Here is a 6,635-nt window from a genome sequence, read left to right as displayed (position 1 = left end):
ATGCCCTGGTAGAAATTTGCTGCAGGGGCAGGGACCTTGTGAAGAACCTCTGTTAGGACAGTGTGGAAGGGAAATGTGGGGCCAGAGTCCCCACACAGAGTCCCTACTGGGGCACTGCTTAGTGGAACTGTGAGAAGAGGGCCACCATCTTCCAGAACCCAGAATGGTAGCTCCACTGACTGCACTGTACAACTGGAAAAGCCGCAGACACTCAATGCCAACCCATGAAAGCAGCCAGAAGGGAGGTTGTACCCTGCAAAGCCACAAGGACGGAGCTGCCCAAGACCATGGGAGCCCACTTTTTGCATCAGCATGACCTGGATGTAAGACCTGAGTCAAAGATCATTTTGGAGCTCTAAAATTTGACTGCTCTGCTCTGCTGGACTCTGGATTTGCATGGGGCCTCTAATCCCTTTGTTTTGACCAATTTCTCCCATTTGGAATGGCTGTATTTACCTAATACCTGTACCCCCATTGTATCTAAGAAGTAATTAACTTGCTTTCGATTTCACAGTCTCACAGGCAGAAGGGACTTGCCTTGTCTCAGATGAGACTTTGGACTGTGGACTTTTGGGTTAATGCAGAAATGAGTTAAGACTTTGGGTGACTGTTGGGAAGGCATGATTGGTTTCGAAATATGAGGACATGAGATTTGGAGGGTCCAGGGGTGGAATGATATCGTTTGGCTGTGTCCCCACCAAAATCTCAACTTGAATTGTATCTCCCAGAATTTTCACATGTTGTGGGAGAGACCCATGGGGAGGTAATTGAATCATGCGGGACGGTCTTTCTCATGCTATTCTCGTGATAGCGAATAAGCCTCTTGAGATCTGATGGATTTATCAGGGGTTTCCGTTTTTACTTCTTCCTCATTTTCTCTTGCTGCCACCATGTAAGAAGTGCTTTTCACCTCCCACCATGATTCTGAGGCCTCCCCAGCCATGTGGATCTGTAAGTCCAATTAAACCTCTTCCCAGTCTCGGGTATGTCTTTATCAGCAGCATAAAAACAGACTGATACAACTGTGATCAAGCAGACTTCATTCCTGTGATGCAAGACTGTTCCAACATATGCAAATTAATAAATAGATAAAAAGAACTAAAGACAAAAACCACATGATTATCCAATAGATGCGGAAAAGGCTTTTAATAAAATTCAACATCCCTTTATGTTAAAAATCTCAATAATCTAGGTATTGAAGGAACATACTGCAAAATAATAACAGTCATCTATGACACACTCATAGCCACCATTACACTGAATGGGGAGACGCTGGAAGCATTCCCCTAGAATACCAGCGCATGACAAGGATGCCCTCTCTCACCACTCCTATTCAACATAGTATTAGAAGTCCTGGCCAGAGAAATCAGGCAAGAGAAAGAAATAAAGTACGTCCAAATAGGAAGAGAGGAAGTCAAAATATCCCTGTTTGCAGATGACATAATTCTATATCTAGAAAACCCCAGAGTCTCGACCCAAACGTCCTTCAGCTGATAAGCAACTTCAGCAAAGTTTCAGGATAAAAAAATCAATGGACAAAAATCACTAACATTCCTATACATCAATAACAGCCAAGCCGAGGACCAAATCAGGAACACAATCCCATTCAATTTGCCACAAAAAGAATAAAATACCTAGAAATACAGCTAATCAGAGAGGTAAAAGAGCTCTACAATACGAATTATAAAACACTGCTCAGAGAAATCAGAGAAGACATAAACAAATGGAAAAACATGTCATGCTTATGGACAGGAAGAATCAATATCATTAAAATGGCCATACTGCCCAAAACAATTTACAGATTCAATGCTATTCTTATCAAACTACCAATGACATTCTTCACAGAACTAGAAAAACTATTTAAAAATTCATATAGAACCATAAAAGGATAGCCAAGGCAATCCTAAGCAAAAAGAAGAAAGCTGGAGGCATCACATTACCTGACTTCATGCTGTACTATAGGGCTACAGTAACCAAAACACCATGGTACTGGTACAATACAGACACATACATCAGTGGAACAGAATAGAAAGCCCAGAAATAAAGCCAAACATGTACAACCATCTAGATTTTGACAAAACTGACAAAAACAAGCAATGAGGCAAGGACTCTCTATTCAATAAATGGTGCTGGGACAACAACCATATGCAGAAGATTCAAACTGTACCCCTTCCTTACATCATATACAAAAATCAACTCAAGATAGATTAAAGACTTAAATGTAAAACCCAAAACTATAAAAACCCTGGAAGCCAACCAAGGCAATACCATCCTGAACATAAAGACAGGCAAACATTTTATGATGAAGATGCCAAAAGCAATTGCAACAAAAGCAAACGTTGACAAATGTGATCTAATTAAACTTAAAACCTGGCCATGCATGGTGGCTCACACCTGTAATCCCAACACTTTGGGAGGCAGAGGTGGGTGGATCACAAGGTCAGGAGTTTGAGACCAGCCTGATCAACATGGAGAAACCCGTCTCTACCAAAAATACAAAATTAGCTGGGTATGGTGGCACATGCCTGTAATCCCAGCTGCTCAGGAGGCTGAGGCAGGAGAATCATTTGAACTCAGGAGGTGGAGGTTGCAGTGAGCCAAGATCGTGACATTGCACTCCAGCTTGGGCAACAAGAGTGAAACTTCATCTCAAACAAACACACACACAAAAAAAAAAAAACAACGTAAAAGCTTCTGCACAACAAAGTAAGCTATCAACAGCATAGATAGCCTACAGAATGGGAAAAAATACTTGCAAACTATGCATCCAACGAAGATCAGCATCTATCCAGCATCTATGAGGAACTTAAGCAAATTTACAAAAGAAAAACGAATAAACCCATTAAAAAGTAGGCAAAAGACATGAACAGACACTTTTCTAAAGAAAACGTGCATGTGGTCAGCAAGCATATGAAAGAAAAAGTTCAATGTCACTGATGATTAGAGAAACACAAATCAAAACCACAATGAGATACCATCTCACACCAATCAGAATGGCTATTACTAAAATGTCAAAAAATAACAGATGCTGGTGAGGTTGCAGAGAAAAAGGAACACCTACACACTGTTCTTGGGAGTATAAATTAGTTCAATCATTGTGAAAAGCAGTGTGGCAAATCCTCGAAGAGCTAAAAACAGAACTACCATTTGACCCAGCAATCTGATTACTGGGTATACACCCAGAGGAATATAAATCATTCTACCATAAAGACACATGCATTTGAATAGTCACTGTAGCACTATTCATAATAGCAAAGAAATGGAATCAACCTAAATGCCCATCAATAACAGATTGGATAAAGAAAATATGGTACATATACACCACACAATACTATGCAGCCATAAAAAAGAATGAGATAATGTCTTTTGCAGGAACATGGATGGAGTTGCAGGCCATCATTCTCAGCAAACTAATGACTGGAACAGAAAACCAAATACTGCATGTTCTCATTTATATGTGGGAGCTAAATTATGAGAACACATGGACACAAAGGGGGGACAACAGATACTGGGGCCTACTTGAGGATGGATGTTGGGAAGAGGGAGAGGAGCAGAAAATATAACTTTTGGGTAATAGACTTAGTACTTGGGTGAACAAATAATCTGTATATCAAACCTTGTAACATGAGTTACCTATATAAAAAACTTGCACATGTATCCTTGAACCTAAAATAAATATCAAATAAGAGAAGGAAAAATGAATTTAAAAGAGTAAAGAAAACTTAAGGCACCTGTAGTATAGCATCAAGCAGACTAATATACATATTATGGAAATTTAAGGAGAACAGAGAAAGTGTATTTAAAAAATAATAGTTGAATACTTCCCAAATTTGAGGAAGAAATGAGCACCCAGATCCAAGGACCCCAAAGGACACCAAATAAGAGAAACCCAAAAACTTCACACCAAGACATTTTGTAATCAAATTGTTAAAAGTCTAAGACAAAGAGAAATTTTTGAAAGCAGCAAGAGAAAATATCTTGTCACATACTAGGAAATTTCCAAAAGACTATCCGTGGCTTTTTCATAGAAACCTTGCAAGCCAGACAAAGGTGGAGTAATGTATTCGAAGTGTTAAAAAAAGAAAACCTGCCAGCTGGGTGCAATAGCACACACCTGTAGTCCCAGTTACATGGGAGACCTAGGTGGGAGAATTGTTTAAGCCCAGGAGTTAAAGACCAACCTGGGCAATATAGCAAGACAGCATCTCATAAATAAATAAATAAATAAATAAATAAATACCATCGGCCAACCAAGAATACTATACAAAGCAAAACTATAATTCAAAAATGAAGGAGAGGCCGGGCACAGTGGCTCATGCCTATAATCTCAGCACTTTGGGAGGCCGAGGTGAGCAGATCACTTGAGGTCAGGAGTTTGTGATTAGTCTGGTTAACATGGTGAAACCCCATCTCTACTAAAAATACAAAAATTAGCCAGGCATGGTGTTGTGCACCTGTAATATCCCGGCTACTCGGAAGGCTGAGGTGGGAGAATTGCTTCAACCTGGGAGGTGGAGGTTACCGTGAGCCAAGATTGTGCCACTGCACTCCACCCTGGCAACAAAGCGAGACCTTGTCTCAAAGGAAAAAAAAAAAGGAGAGATGAAGACTTTCTTAGGCAAACAGAATCTGTAAATGTTTATCACCAATAGACTGCCTTGCAAGAAATTCTAATGGGAGTTCTTCAAGTTAAAATGTAAGAATACTAAAGAGCAACATAATAGCATAACAAAAAATAAGACTCTTTGGTACAGGTAAACATATAGACAAATAAAGAATACTGTATTACTGTAACGGTGGTAGGTAAATCATGTCTAATTCTACTATACAAGTTAAAAGACAAAACTGTTTAAAATATGTATAATTAGAATTATGTTAAAAGATGCACAATGTGAATAGATGTAAATTATAACTACAATAACAAAATGAGGAGGGAGACATTAAAGTGTAGAATTTTTATATGCAATTGAATTTGTTATTAGCTTAAAATAGACTGCTATAACTAATAGAATGTTATTAGCTTAAAATAGACTGTGGTTACCCCAAGGTAACCACAAAGTCTACAGAAGTTACACAAAAGAAAAAGAATACAATAAAAGCATTTCAATACAAAATTCAACACGACACAAAGGAAGACAACAAAAGATAAAAAGACAAACCAAAGAACTATAAGATTAACAGAAAACGAACAAAAGCAAAACCAAACCCTTCCCTTTCATAATTATTTTAAATGTAGATAGATTAAACTTCTCAATAAAAATACATAAAATGACTAAATTAATTTAAAAACAAGACCCCAAAAATATTTGGAAACTAAAAACATACTCTTGAACAGTCATTTGGACAAAGAAAAATTTTTTTAAATTACAAAATACTTCAAGAGAAATGCAAACAAAAATACAACATACCCAATGTTATGAAATTCAGAAAAGTTGTACTAAGAGGGAAGTTTGTTGCAATAAACAACTACATTTAAAAAGAAGAAATATCTCAAATGAACAACCTAACTTTCCACCTAAAGAAGTTAGAAAAAGTAGAACAAACCAAGCCTGAAGCTAGCAGAAGGAAAGAAATAATAACAATTAGAGCAGACATAAACAAAATAGAAAATGAAGGAAAACAAATTTTAAAAATCAACAAAACAAATATTTGGTCTTCTGAAAAGATAAAATTAACAAACCATTAGCAAAACTAAGTAGGGAAAAAGAGTGAAAACTCAAATAAAATCGGGAACAGGCCGGGCGCGGTGGCTCAAGCCTGTAATCCCAGCACTTTGGGATGCCGAGACGGGCGGATCATGAGGTCAGGAGATCGAGACCATCCTGGCTAACACGGTGAAACCCCATCTCTACTAAAAATACAAAAACTAGCCGGGCGAGGTGGCGGGCGCCTGTGGTACCAGCTACTCGGGAGGCTGAGGCAGGAGAATGCCGTAAACCCGGAAGGCGGAGTTTGCAGTGAGCTGAGATCAGGCCACTGCACTCCAGCCTGGGCGACAGAGCCAGACTCTGTCTCAAAAATAAAAAATAAAAAATAAAAAAATCGGGAACAAAGGAGGAGACATTACAACTGATGCCACAAAATGAAAAGGATCATAAGAGACTACTATCGACAATTACCTGCTAGTAAACTGGATAACCTAGAAAAAAACGTATAAATTTCTAAAAACACACCTTACCTAACCTAACCTAACCTAAGACTTAATCTTAAAGAAGTACAAAGAGAACAGACTTGTAACTAACATGGAAATTAAACAGTAATCAATAATCTACCAACAAAAACAGGCCAGGACCAAATGCCTTTACTGGTGAATTCTATCAAACATTTAAAGAAGAATTAATGTCAATTCTTCCAAAATTCTTCCAAAAAATTGAAGAGGAGGGAACACTTCTAAATTCACCTTAAGAAGCCATTATTACTTTGATAGCAAAGTCAGACAAAAATATCCCAAGAAAATAAAATTGCAGATCAATATCCCTGATGGTTATAGTTGCAAAAATCCTCAACAAAATACTAACAAGCCAAATCCATCAGAACATCAAAAGGATCATACACTATGACCAAGTGAGATTTATCCATGAAATGCAAGGATGACTCAACATACGAAAATTAGTTAATGTGATACACCATAATCA

This window comes from Piliocolobus tephrosceles, chromosome 15, assembly GCF_002776525.5.
Source record: "Piliocolobus tephrosceles isolate RC106 chromosome 15, ASM277652v3, whole genome shotgun sequence".
NCBI lineage: Eukaryota > Metazoa > Chordata > Mammalia > Primates > Cercopithecidae > Piliocolobus > Piliocolobus tephrosceles.
This window is presented reverse-complemented; position numbering follows the sequence as displayed.